Source organism: Plectropomus leopardus, chromosome 15 (assembly GCF_008729295.1).
Source record: "Plectropomus leopardus isolate mb chromosome 15, YSFRI_Pleo_2.0, whole genome shotgun sequence".
Classification (NCBI taxonomy): Eukaryota; Metazoa; Chordata; class Actinopteri; order Perciformes; family Serranidae; genus Plectropomus; species Plectropomus leopardus.
In genome coordinates this window covers 8,656,880-8,672,343 of record NC_056477.1, presented here as the reverse complement: position 1 = coordinate 8,672,343, position 15,464 = coordinate 8,656,880, and positions in this window count along the sequence as shown.

Sequence of the window (15,464 nt, the reverse complement as noted above, 5' to 3'; positions counted from 1 at the left end):
GTTTTTTACCTTTCAACACATTTGAAAGCAATAAGATAAAGACACGGTACAGTGTTTGACACTAATTGTGCCTACCAACACAACCCATTTTTGCACTTTACAAATATCGACTAGGGCAGTGGCGATCGGTGTCAAACTATAACACTCAAGGTACCCTGCAGCATCAGATTTGGATGTTCAGGGACAGAGTGATGATTTATGATCATTATGTGCATTGTTTCTTTTCAAAATAATCTGTTTTTTTCACAGGAAATGTACAGTTTATGCTCATTCAGTGCATACAGCCTTGTTTCAAAATAAACTTAGAGTTGGTTAAAAACTTTGTTTTCAAGTTTACTTCCTTAGGTTTTAGGAAGTACTTGGAAAGGTTTAGCAAAAAAACATGGTTTTGCTTCAAGAAGTGAAATTTATTAATGTAACATCACCGCACATTTATCACAAGAATTGCACGCTACACCAACACATTCAGATTCCAACTCGTCGAATGTCGGCAGATATTGCTGACGTCTACATGTTACACAGTATGCATCCTTCTGCATCTGTTGTTGATGTTCTGGGACAGCATGCATTGTGTCCCTTCAAAATACATAAACATACATAAACTGACAGATCATACTGCCACGAAAGGTGGCTCTTAGCATCAGCGTCTCATTAATTTGGAATGAGAACAGGCTCGCTACACATACTGGCGCACTATGTTGTTTTTTAAATAACTCTACTGACTTCTGTTTTCACAAAGGAAATGAACTGCAGGCTCCCAGGTGAAAGTCCAGAGTTTGTTTGAATCACTTGGCCTATTTGGACTTGCTTACTCTTTATAATACAGCAGCTGCCCTGAGTTTCAAAATCTGCTGCAGCCCATTGCATCTCATATTGCAGCTGAAGGGTGCCTCAGTGCTTCAATGTCTAAAGCCAAAATCCTTTGACCGAGCATCAGAGTTTGACGAGATGGGATTGAGAGCATGTTGATCCACAGCAGTTGAGAAACGGCTGCTGAGGTAGGACAGGATAACCACTTGGACAAACCAAATGTAGACCTTCAGTTCACCAGTATAACAGAACTTGTAGTAGTAAAAATGGAAATTTGGTTCATTTAGTTACAATTTATTTCATTTGATAAAATCATTTCAGACAGCCTGTCATATCATAGCGTTTTTTGTAATTTATCAATATTTTGTGGGGACATTTTGAGCATATTTAAATATTGGGGGAGGCAAGTGTAGACTCACAACTCGTTGCAGATAGAAAACGGAGCGGCAGACGCCTTCCTCAGCTCCTCAGCTCCCTCGCTCCTCTCTCTCTCATCTCTTTGAATAATTAGTGATGTGTGTCAATATTGTGGCCCATAGTAACCATATGGTGGGTGCAGGCAGACAGGCCATTGTTGGGAGCTGTGAAATATTGTGTATCCCTGCGAGGGCTGGAGCCAGCAGAGGCAGGAAGTGTTGTCGGGACTGACAGGGACATTGTGCGCATGAATGGGCGAGTCCTCGGTGGCAGGGAGCACCGCGGACCCAGACAGAAAGTCTTGACCCTGGCGAGAAAGGCTGATTAGGCATGGTGCTGCAGGCCTCTCCTTCATCCACCCCCACCTCCACCGCCACCACCACCACCACTCTCATCCACACCCCCCACTGGAAGCCGTTAGAGCCCGAGCAGAATACAACAAGGCCACTTAACTCAGCGGCGCCTTTTCACTGCACACATAAAAACACTCATATATTCATGTCAGGGGTGGAGAGCAGAGGAGAGGGATGGGGGCTCAGGGCTTCACCGTCAGTGTGTGAACTCAGGAGTGATCAGACTGTGTGTGATTTGTGAGAATGACAGTGAGAGAGTGAACTGCATCTTAGGTAGACAGAATGAAAAAAGAATAATTTTTTTTAGCATTTTCTTTTGGCACTTTTTAACATGCATCAAAACTAAATGATGTCATTAGCGTGTTGCGTAGAGGACAGATTGGAAATGATGCTAAGCTTTTGTTTTACAGTCCTCATATCGCCACAGTATAATCAGACAAACACATTAGTTCAGATGTAATCGAAGGAGGCCAACATTATCCTGCCACATTAACAAGCTGTGGCGTGCAGGAAAACAGAGCAGCCAGTGCATCCTGACACTACACAAAGCCTTAAAACACACATATAACACCCCAACAAGTAGCTGACTCTTAACTCTGCAAACATTTAAATTCAGGAAATCCTTCAAAATGTCGAGGAGAGGCGTTTAACTGCGACGCCTCTTTGGCAAGTGTCTGAGCTTTATGGCAAACAATTTATTTGTTAATTAACCCTTTGAAAGCTGGAGTGACGTCGTTTTTCTTGAGCTGCTTTTGAAGGCTTTTCAAAAGTATTTAAACCTTTTAACCCTGAACAAATTGATGTCATTTCTTAAAAAAACATAGGCAATAAGCAACTTGGTGAGAAATGTTCTACAAACTGCAAAAACTTTGTAGATTATTTCAAAAACCATGAAAACATGTACAGGGAAGAAGGCTAGGGAAAAGCCATGTTTACAATGATCACAATTCCATGTTAAAATCTGTTATAGAGTTATTACAGTTTTAAGCACTTTTCCAGATCATCTCATTGTTGTTGTTTTTTTAATTACAAAAAAAATTAAACATTTTTTTCCGGTAATTTTCTTGTGTTTTTTTTACTAATTTCTTGCAAATTTTTGGATTTCATTTCTTTTTTCATTGTTCATTGCCCTTTTCCATGACTTTTGAAAGCCCATTTGCTCAAGTTTAAAAGGGTTAAAGAATTTAACAAATTAAATATTTAAAAATAATGATGCACAGAAAAAGTCCACATCACTCACAAGATGACCCAATAAATCAACTTCAAAAATGAGGATTCAATTAAATCATTTTTTTAAAAACTGAGCACTAAACTTTTGTCCACAAAACTGATCACATGCTGGATCTTAGTTGTGGATGATGGACTGATTTTATTTTCCTGCAAAACAATCTGGTTTCAACCAGAGGAGCAAGTTCAACAGTTTCATTTTACTAAGTCTCCCATTCCTCTCCGCTCCACAACTGCCTGATTAAACACACTTCCATCCACGTCCCCTCTCCTCCTCGTCTCTCCATCCTTCTCCTCTTTCATCCCATCCTCCTTTCCCCTCACTGCCAATTATCTCTCCGTCAGTCTGTCACACTTTGTAGTCTAATAAAAGGTCTTAAATTGATGCCCATCCCGCCTTTATCCCCCTGATAAAGCACAACAATTAAGGCTCATGTCTCTTTGCTCAGGGCCTTTTGATGGCACACAAAGCTGCACCCAGAAACAGGGAGAGGTGGTGGAGCAGCACTCACGTTAGCAGGCAGCTCTCTCTCTCTCTATCTCCAAACCAATGTATGTGCACATAACGCAGGTATAAAGCCAGAACAATCTGTGCACAACAATGCACGTCAGAGGACTCAAGTTGTCAATCTTTGAACCTGACTTGATAAAATCATAAAATACTTGCAACTTGACTTTAACATCAGTGACCTGGGACTTCACTCAGACTTCAGCACTTTGATTTGGAATAACAGGAACATTAGCCAATCTTGAGTGGGCGTCTGTCTGCCAGCGTTCACTGGGAACATATTAAACAATGTGAATGTTTTTTTGGGGGGGGGAGAGGGGCTCTGCTCAAGCACTGGCCGACTGAGCTTCAATATCTATAATTAGAAATACATGCTAAAAGTATGAAAACAACCTGAGCAAGAAGAAGAGGCAACACTCAGAATACATATTTTAACCATCAACTGTATAAAGTATTGGACATATCAACCCTGTTGTCCCCCATTGGTTTGTGGACTTCTGTGAAGTTTCAAGTGTTGCATTTTGGCTGTCTCCATCTTGGATTTTTGGAGTTAAAGGTGGCCGTATTTGATGCCGAGGTGAGATGCCAGACCACACCACTGCGGGCCGCTACAGACCACTGCAGACCACTGCAGACCACTATTCAAGACCAACAGTGAACAAAACTGCTCGTTTTTAGTGAGTCATTGCTGTGTTTTCTGTAGCTTTTAAGGAACCCAAAATGGGTTTTTGTAATGTTTTTCTGCTGCCTTGTAGCCCCTAAACATGTTTTTTTAGCAACCCATGGCTGTTTTTCTAGCATGTTTTTAGCCCCCAAACATGAGTATTTTGTTGCAACTCGTCACAGTGTTTCCGGCTGCTGAGGCACTAACAGTAGTTGTTTTTGATAGAAATATCCAGGCTTTTTCCAAGGTGATGCCCCAAGAACTATGCATTTCTACCCTCCCTATTACCTTTCTGTTAGTGTTCTTCTTATTTTCTTATTTTGTTTTCTTTTTCTATGCATGCTGTCTCCTGTCATTTAATTGCCATATGTTTTACGTGTGTTTGTACTAATGAATGAATAAAGTGGGAGAAAACACTCAGTATAGTTTATTTATTTATTTATTTATTTATTCTAAGAGACAGGGTGTTTATGTTCTTAGGTCACCCTCACAAATAACACATGATAACAAAATATCTCTCCAATCAATCCAATATGCATTTTACACCACTTTAAAGCCTTTTTTGGTAAACTCCACATCCTTAAAATGCTTCCTCCTAATTCAGTCATCAGTAGCAAATGATCTTCAGAGTCCCTTGAGTCTTTTCTGAACAATAAAGAAGAGAAAGTGACTATTAAAATAATTAGAGTCTTTATAAAACACATTTTCAGTGTGGTGTTTGAATATCTGATATAAAGGCTGTGTCTCCTAATGAAATTTGTCTTGTCAAATAGGGTATCCCACCTATGCCTCTCAGATCTTTATAATGTTGAATGCAAATAAAACTATTCATACAACTCTGTAAAATCTTCTCAAGGCTGTCATTTTGGCCAGGTGTCTCTTGTAAAAACAGATGATGAATCTTAAGAGATGTCCTGGTAAAATAAGCTTTTAATAAACTCTGCTGCTTAACAAACAACTGGCATGTCAAATTGGAGAGATAGCAAACATAAATGTCTATGGAAGAATTGATTATAAATGTAGGTTTATATAGTGCAATCATAAAACATAACATAGGGAGACATTGGTGTTATATATCAAAGCTGAGAAATGTGTAAAAATCAAACTTTCTTCAGAGGGGAGAAAAAAAGTTTCTGTTTTTGAGGAAAATTGTTTGGAAATGATTGATAAGAGTCTTGAAACAGCAAAATGTGGTAAACAATCATATTTACTCAGGGTATTTCAAATTTGGTCGATGAGAATTAAAGCATAGATAATTACTGAGTAAATGCCAAAACATTTAGAACAAAAAATGAGAACATTTAAAAAACACAGCATGATTCCTGCAAGAATGTGCAACATGTTACCTCTTTGTTTATTGACTTGGGCTTTTTTTTTTCTTCTTCTTTTTTTTTATTGCTATATGCCATGACACCAGGGGGTAAGCAGTAAATTTGAATCGTCAGTGAAAGTAAATGGAAAGGTGTGAAGGAAAGCAGAAGACACAACATCGTTAAAATCCATCTCTGGTCTGTGAAAGATTCAGATACACAAGAGTAGCTCTGTTGTGACAACTGAAATCAAATCTGCACCCTGTTATTATAGCGGAGACAGATCTGAGGGGAAGAGAGCACAAACTTTTTTTACTCAAAGACAAAATAATGTTTCTCTGATTTATGCAAATGTTGTTTTAAAATAAGACGTTCTTCGAAAGTTGAACTCGTATTATTTGCTTTGTTGATGCAGAATAGTGAAAAATCTCTCTTATTTTCTTATCTAATCATATTAGTAATAAAACTGCACAGAGTTAAGACTGAGATCTTCCCCTTAAAGGTACAACCATTAAATATTTGGCATTTTCATATTTGATGTTTGGAAATTGGAATTTATTTGCATTATAATAAACTGCTCCATGTCTTAATTTCTGTAGCAGTAAATTGAAATAACATTATGTAGACAAAATTATGTAAACATCTTATAGGGTAAAATTTGATGCAAGAGCATCCTCTGCAGCTACAAGCTATGGGATAACGCTGAATGCAACACTACTGTTTTGCATTTCGCTAAAATGCTAAGTGACTGTAACAAAGCAGCTGTTTTCATACACTATTCATATTCTTTGCTACAAAACATAATGCACCCAAATTCTTACACATCTGACGTAATGATGAGTCAGCAATAACACACATGTTTTGGAGGGCTGCAATCACATAATCATTGCTTTTATGGTACCACAGAAGGAAGCAGTACCGACCAGTAGGCGAGTTTAGGTGGTTGGTGGATCATGAAACACAGGACGGTTTCCTAAACCTTAGCACATTAACTTTACTTGCCAAAACATAACCTCTGTTTCTTTACATTAATTATGTAACTTTACGTGAAGGATTGACTGCCATTTATGGGGCGCTAATTTGGACAATATCATATGTATGAGAATATGTTAATTAGAGGCACTAGTAGAGAATAGTTAAGTCAGTGAACTGATTGCTTAATGTGATTTTTATACAACAGTATACATATATGGTGTGCTAACATTAACTAGCATTAGGCTACCTATTAAAAACTATTGTTCATACCAGATCAAAGAGGCTACAGCAGCTAAATACAGCGTTTTAAAGTGAGCAACAACTGCTTTCAACTTAAAAAACTTTGAATGTTTGTCTCGTGATGGCATGTGTAGAGCCTACCAGAGAAGAAGAGAGTGATGGGTCTGCAGTGCTGGGGCAGCAGGTTGTTTCAGTTTGAGAGTGTATTAAATTTTGGGTACTGAAGTCTTATTTTGGTGAAGAACTTGCAGGAAGTGTTCCTTGGCTCCCAGATACTCTGACAGTCAGTGCTGCCTGTTGAGTGCTGGAGAGCATTAACGTTTGCTGTGTTTTTGTAGAGCTGTTAAACATGTCTTTCTTGATCAATCAACATTTTGTGCGGGCTGTGCAGTACTGTCCCTCCCTGCAGCAGCACCAGCTCAGCAGTGTAGTTACCTGGGAGGCAGGGCCTTGGGAGTGAGTAATGTTGCTGAAACAAAAGTCCTGACAGCAGAAGTGTGGAGAGAGTGATGAGACCCCCTGCTGGCGTGTTAGCGAGTCTGGCCTCGGACTCTCCTTCCCTGGCTTTCCCTTTCAGACTCCTGCCCCTGAGGGCTTGGAGCCCTGGAGACTCTGGGATCCTGTAGGGGCCCTGGCTTGGTCACCTCTTATCCAAATGTTTTAGCCTATTTGAGCTCACATCCAAAACAAGTCTCTGAATCACAAAAACATATGTAGAATTATAGCCACAGACATTATGATCACTTTGAAATCTGCTGCAGAAGCATTTCAGTACTCCAACATTACAAAGTACAAGGTACATTTATCAGTAATTGTCTTAGAACATATTTAAAAAATAAAATTAAAATTTAGAACCTGCCCTACCACAATGTAATAGAGAGGGCTCAGAAATTATGTTTAACTGAGGTACATGTGCTTTTCTGCTACGTTATACTTCTACTCCACCACATTTCAACGGGCAATAATTTGACAGCTATATTTAGCAGTTATTTACTACAGATCAAGATTATACATACAAAATCAATAGTATAGATTTTACTGTTTTTGTAGTTTTAAGGATTAAACTACCTAAAAGTATATGAAATACTGGAAATTACCTTCACCTTGACATCGACAACATCTCATTGCTCGCTGTCAATGCAATTTTGAAGAAAAATCTAATAATTTAACACTCCACAAGAACTTTTTGTTGCTAATACTCAACTGTATTTACTCAAGCTATTTTTTAATGCAAGACTTGTAACACAGTGCTTTCACAATGGGTTTCAGCTTTTACTTAAGAAAAAGGTCTGAATACTTCTTCCCGTGTACTGGGGTGGCTGGTCATTCACTCACTTTCAAAAGTAGCTTCAAAATAAGCCATAAGGACAGATTTAACTGCTTTTTAAATTTTTTTATTTTGTGTTAATATTTTTTGTGTTTGATGCTCTATGTCTGAATATGAGAAGGCAGGAATAAACCTGCTGAGTGTATGGTTAACTTTGATTGGAAAACATGACATGTGAGGTATTTTAAGATGTATCAAGAAATAAAGAAACACTCATCAACTACTGAAACTCGATAAAAAAATGTCCCTTAAAATCACTTTTATCATGGGGAACTTTGCATTAAACACTATGACATGAGGTGATACAACTTCTCCTGGTTCCCTCGTCTTTGCCAGCCTCTTGTGGTTTCCAAGGTAAATGTCATGGCGACCATGGGATCGGCTGCAGGCTCGGGGAGACGTCCGGCTGTGATGGGGCGCGTGACATGATACTCAACAATCAGACACCATGACAACCTGGCAACAATGCTGTTGATTCAGCAACCAAACTGTATGAGGAGTTGAGTAGAGAGCAGACAATAAACATGTTGCTGAGTGGAGGCAACACAGTTAGGTGTTACGGGATCAGATATTGTATTTTTAATATCTGCAGAGGAATAACAGGAGCCTGATGAGTGAAAAATATCATTACAAAGTATTTCAAGAATTTTCATCTCATATTAAAATATTAGATTGCCCAGACTTTTACATTTAGAAATTATATATTTTTTAATTAGTTTGTTTTTTTTGTGTTTTTTAAATATTAGTGTTATGATGTTCACAATTCTCATCACTGCATCCTGTACAAAAAGGTTGGATGGTCCTCTCTCTGTGTGAGACATGATTTGCATTCTTACTTATTCATCTAAAAAGCACTTAGTGGGATGCTACCATCTTACATTTCCTCCATGCTAGTCTGGTCCTCCAGAGCACATTACACTCAGCCTAATGACTGGCTTACTCTCCAGGTGTCTGGAGTTCATTCTGAGCTCAGAAGATCTGCTTTCTGCTTCTTTGCAGCATCCGCCTGGAACTCACTTCAAGGCCTTTTAAAAATCCATGAACCCGTTTCTTATGGTCATTTTAGATCTTTAATTGTTAAGCTTCTTACTTCTGATTGTGCATGTTTTAACTAATACTGAAGTTAATAATATTGACTGATTGTATGTCTTTCTATCTGTTATTTTTGTTTGTTTGTTAATCTTGACATAATTGTAAATGAAGGCTCGCCCTCAATGATTTTTCGATTCCAAATAAAGAGAAAAATGTTCAGACAGGAAATTGGGAGACCCATCGCGGAGTGGTAATAAAATCTGTTTTTTTTTTGTTGTTGTTGGGGTTTTTTTAACTATGAAATGGAAAAAATGTGCAGGTAGTTTTTTCAGGATACACTGAATCCTTTCCATTCAATTCCATTCTATTACATTTATTTTGCTGATAATTTTAACCAAACTTAAAGGGGGACTTAAAGTAAGTGTTTTTAATGATGTGAGTACAAGAAGGCCCACTACTCTAAACCAACTTCAATTATAAAGTTAGAGACAATAGAAGATGGGGAAATTTTTTTTATCTATGATTTTTTTTACTTTTTATTATATGGGCCAAGGTGCAGTCAGACAAATGAGTGTTTCTGTCTGTTTCTGATGTTGATGGTGAGTTCATTCCATTTTGGAGCCTAGACAGCAAACACTTGTGACATTTTATGTTTTGCAATGATCGAATAGAGAAACAAAAGGTTGGCAAAGTAATTATTTGCAAAGATTCTGCAGTTGAAAGAGGTAACCCATACACTTGTTCACATACTGCACATGAAGAAACTGACATGTTACAGTCAGAGTCAGCTAAAAAATTTTGAATGGGTAAAGCGGACATATTTGTTTGATCTTAAGATAACTTTGACCATGTCAATACAAAATGAAATGAAGCATTTTCTCAAAAACCAGTAGCCTCCTTTCAAACCATTGCTATATTATCTACAGAAAGGACTACAATGAATGTTAACAATGATGACAATATAATGCATTTACAGCATTTTGAAACAAAGTTAGAGAATATATTTGGTTTGGGATTTTTTTTTTTTTTTTTTTTAAAAAGGAATATGAGGAAATTAATTAAAATGCAAATAGACAAAAATAATATTAATCCACAAATATAGAAACAGTGCAGTGATAAGGTGTAAGATGCTTCAAATTTAAGGAGTTGAGACCCTCTGGTTGTATATTCTTAGGATCAGATTTAATCAGAGGATTTTGGCCACTGGTTGGTATGTGACTTATAAACCACCATCACTACTGAAAACTATTCAACAACTAAGTTGAAACAGTGTAAAGATTTAAGAACAGGAGTTGTTAAAACATTATGATTGTGGTGAAGTTGAAACTTTTTGGGACCCCTGATAAGCAGCCGTTACAACAGTCCACCCTGCTGGAGATGAAGGCATGAATGAGTCTTTGGAAATGACAACTCTGATTCCCTCTGTTTCTTTGCATTGATAAAGTGGTCCAAATATGTTCACATGAATGTAAATATGTCAGATTCGCCAAATAACCAGACACTGAAAAAAAAGAGAATCATCTTAACCCTCTTCAACTATAAACTCTGATCTGCTTCAGACAGACACAAAACTTAACCAGGCCTGCACTGCCACTGTGTGGTGGCAGTGCAAAATGGAAATCTTCGCAAATTCATTTCCACAACTTCCTGGGAATATTCTTTTGTTGATGCCAGTAACTCACATATTTACAAGTTAAGATAAGACAGCGGAGGACAAATGTTGACTTAGTGCGTACACTGTAAGGTCATGGTGAGATGCTGCATCTTAGTTTTTGTATCCAGTTAATAGTTTTTGAACAAGTGAACATTTTTGGTGTTTTTTTTCTTTTTTAGTTTGTAAGAAAGAATACATAAACCAAGAGACAGTATTTCTTTTCAGTATCACAAGAAACAGGATAAAGGAAACACATACCAAAACTGTGTACAAGTATATAAAATACTAAAACTATATATAAAATGTATATCGTAATGCCATATAATACTTAACCTCTTGTTGATCACAAACGTGCAAAAAAAGCCTTAAGGAAAAACCTTGTCAAACAATGTCTGCTGTATAGGAAGTGGTTCATTTTATGCTAAATGAGTTTATGCAAATCAGTAGGACAGGGTTTAATTCAATGAGGCCAAAAGTCCCTAAGCAAGAGGCCCAATCTCCTCTCTTTATTGCACTAGCGTAGCCCAGAAAAAGAAAAAAAAAGCGGATGTGCATCAGACAAACTGGGTGTGCCACCTCTATTTAGTATCTCTAAAACACATCTAGGGTGTAGGTCTCACTTCAACACTGACATTGCTGCATTGTCATATCCTCCCCAGGAAATTCTCAGCAATACTCACATCATTTCCTGCATTCTGGGGAAGTTTTGTGCTCCAATTTATGTTGGAAATGTATTTTATATGTAAAGAAAAACACAAAATTCAGATGATATGTGATTATTTGAAATATAAAAAAAGGCAATTACAGATGAGACTGCAGTAGCCTCTGACATTCTCTAATGCTTTCAAATATTTTTGTCTCCTGCAGATCAACTCTTCATTTAACATTATTCCTGTTGAGTCAGCACACATGAGGGCATAGTTTACTTTCACAACCTGCTTTGCATCTTCAGTTAGTGTCATGCTAAAAAGACACTATAATTGATTCAAAGATAAGGCAGTAAAAGACAATGCCCTTTGTGGTTTGGATGCATTATAAAATGATCTACCACTTAATGTGGTTTCAAATACGGACGTTAGATTGCAATGCCTTTGTCCTGTGAAACTCTGGCTGTGTTTTTTGGATCAAAAACTTTACCTTACCTCCCATTGGCATGAGGGTGAGTCAATTATGACTGAATTTTCATTTTTTGTGAACTATTACTTTAAAATAATTCAAATAAGTCTGAAGGAAGTGTTATCTATTACTCACAATGTTCAGTAGCACAGGAAAGACAACAGAGTCCTTATGTGACTTATGAATGTCAAATCTAACACCTGAAATTTTTTTGGTTGTTTTTTTTTTTTGTTTTAAATTCCTTAAAATTAAAAGGGCCACATGATCCTCTAAGAAGCTTTGATGACCCCTTCATAATCATAATCAACAGGCTGGCCGTAACTTGTATTTTATATTGTAGGCACTAGATGGAGCCCTCTACTCAGTATCAACTAACATCTGAGCTCAAATAAACATGCAGTTGATGTAAAGTCTATCTAAACTGACTGCAACATGAGGTTCAGCGACTGGTATTCAAAAATGACGTTTTGATAGCAGGGGGTTGAATGCAGGGCAATAATCCTCCAAAAAAAGGCTCATGAAGAAGATTTCCTAGACAGCTCGTTCATAAAAGACTCGCATACTGTGCAGTCCAGACATCTGGAGTTTAGCGCCGGTCTGGGGGTTCTGTCACTGTTCACTGACCCGCTCTCTAAATTTATCAGGACTTGTGTCATCACGTGTGTCTATCATATTTCTGCTGGCCGATGGGACTGGCTAAGAATAGAAGAGCACTGACACAGATTAACACGGCTGGTCTCTCCTCTCACTCTTTATGAAAAGCAATTATTTTCCATCCGTCTCTCTCACTATCAAGAACCTCCTTTTTGTAAGTTTGACCCGTGACCTTCTCTATTGCAGTGTATGGAAAACAGGGGAACCTGTAGTCCAAATTAAGGCCACAATAATCCTAACAGGACAAGGTTTCATCTGTATTAGTAGGATATCTGGTAAGCATTGAGAGATTTTGGTGCCAGATAAATAACCGTCCTCTCAATTTGGACAGCTGGACCCAGATTCTGTGGATTCCCAGCAAGATTTTCAAATACAGTTTAAACCAGCCTGCAGTCAGGGAAGTTTTATCTATGACTTTAAAGGAAAGGAAAGACAACAGAGTCCTTCAGTGGCTCCTAAAGGTCACATCTAATCCCAGGATGGAGCGGGATCTCCAGGATATGTGGGGTTGTCCCTCAGAGAGAGAGAGTGTTGATCCTGCATTCGTCAGACATCCAATCACAGTTAGCCAACTGAAGCTGATTGGCCTGTGTGCAGGGTTACTTAAGGTGAGCTGTCCCTTTCCTCTTCCTCTGTCTTCGTCTCCTCAGCTGTATGTAAATATAGTTGACCGTGTTGATGTGTGTGTGTGTCCGGGTCATATCATTTAGAGTTTAGAGCTGCAAGCTGCAACAGTACTTTTGATTACTTTCTCCAGATAGCAGCTTTCTTACGTAACATTTGGATTAACTCATGCCATTGAAAACACATGCAACTTGGGTGAATGGACAGGAAGTGGACAGCTCTAGTCTCTCACTCACCTGGCATAAGCATGCCAGGTGAGTGAGAAACACATACATCATGAATAAACACATACATCATGTACTTTTTTTTTGACTCCCTGAGAAGTCTTGTATGCATCCCCGGGATGATATTAAAAAGTGTTTTAGCCACTTTAAAAAAGGCCTACCAAAAAAAAAAAATACAGTACCAGTCTAAGTGGATGCTCAGGTTTTCATTGTGAAGTTTTGCCTCAGCTGGATCGTGTAACAGCTGCTTACAGCACTTTCTCACCCAAACAGCTGACCAGTGGCGTATGAGAACTGTAGTGCCAAAGAGTAAGGCTGTGTGATGGTGAGGTAAAGCGATGAAAATACTAAATATAAATTCATGAACCCCAGCGGGTGAACTCTAAAGACTTTGACGATTGCCTGACTTTTCTCTCAGCACCACCATTAGGTTGGCATGTGCAGTTTTTATAGTCTATGTCTTGACAATTATTGGCTGGATTACAATAAAAATTGGTAGACATGTTCCTTCAAATTTGTCCAATGCACTAATTTATGAAAAAACATTTGCAAAAGTCTTAACAATCATCAGCAGCTGTTCTTTAAGTTTAGAGCCAATTGGAAAATGTTGGGTGAACATGGTAACATTATGGCTGCTAAACATCAGCACTGAATTGTATCATAGCATGCAGATATTTGCATTTTCCCCAAAGTCCCAATGTGTCTAAGTAGGCTGAGCCTAACAGACTTGTCAGCTTGGCTTGAGACTTTTGTGTGTTTCAAATCAAAGTCTACACCCACATACCTTAGTGCATTTAGTCTATTAGAGCATATTTATTGATTTTAAACCCATATCTTTCCCAGCAGCAACTGTACACCAGGCCTCCCTGGCTAACTTTAATCTTACATGGGATTATAAGGCTTGAAGAGAAGCTGCCCTCCTATTTATGCATCTCTGTCCGCAGATAGTCTTTCCACAATGTCAGAGCATAATGCTGGACGTGAACAGCTGCGTAAACACATGAAGCCAGTTTACCCACTGAGGTGAAGAGCCTCTCTGACTTTTCGTTTAGCACTCATTATATCTGAGAGCAGTTAAAACACCATAAAGTAAGAAAGTGTAGAACAACATATCTGCACTGTGTCACAGATAGCTGGCTAAACACAGGAGATAAGTCTTATCTTTACTGTGGGCAGTCCACCGGTGGGAGCAAAATTAACTTTCATCAAAGTACACAGAGGAAGAATGTCAACCTCATGATGGTGTTTGGAAAGTCAAAGTCATTAGGAATCACCCTCATCCCAAACCATGTGAATGCCTACGTAAATTTTAAATGCGTGCTTATGTGGCTTATACCAGAACCAAAACAAAACAGAATAAGCTTAGGAAGCCTGGGCACATGAAGGAAATGAATCCAATTTCCTCATAGATTCCTATCTCGTATTCTTGAGGGGTAAAACTGATGACAATGACATCAGTATATGGGGTACTGTGAGGACAAAATAAACAAATAATATGATTTTGGTCATGCATTATCAAAAACAGGAAAAGACAGTGATATTAAATGTAATGTTGCAGCTTTAAATGTACCAACCAGTCTGTAAATGAGTATCGCGTTGTCAGTTATCTTCTAGCACTAAGAGAGGGTGGTACATTATTACCTGTATTAGATGATCATTTAACAGCTCCAAAACTCATAAAATACATCAGATGACTGTCAGAGATTTTTTTAGTATTAATCTTTGATTTATTCCCACTTTTTTTATTTCAATTTTACTTATAAATATGTCTATTAAGATATGAAATAACACTATTAAAGAACAAACGGGCACATATTCACATGGTTTAAACTACTTAAGTTCAGCTAACCGAACCAGATAGATATAATATTATATTATATTTTATTATATTATCCATTTAATGCCTGTATAGGTCCTGCTTGTGCATGTGTGTGTATTTCTGGCCTATATGTATATGATACTGATACTATAATACTGTATGTCAACAGAGTGAAAAACATAATTTCCCATCTATCTATCTAGCTGTCTATGTATGTATGTATGTATCTATAGGCCTATACATACAGTATATGTGTCAAACACTTTGAATTGTAAACAAGAATATAATCATGTAAAGAGTGCTGGAATAATGACTGATTAATCAAACAGGTTACTTTATAAATATGAGGTAGGTAGCTATGTTAAAAGCATTGTAAAACAGTGTGCAACTAATGCATCACTTGTGTTTGCAAAGCCTGAATGCGCTGTTGTTTTTAATGGGAGGCAGCAATACTTCCTGCAATTGTATTAATTACAAGCTAATACAATTGCATTATACTTAAGACAATAT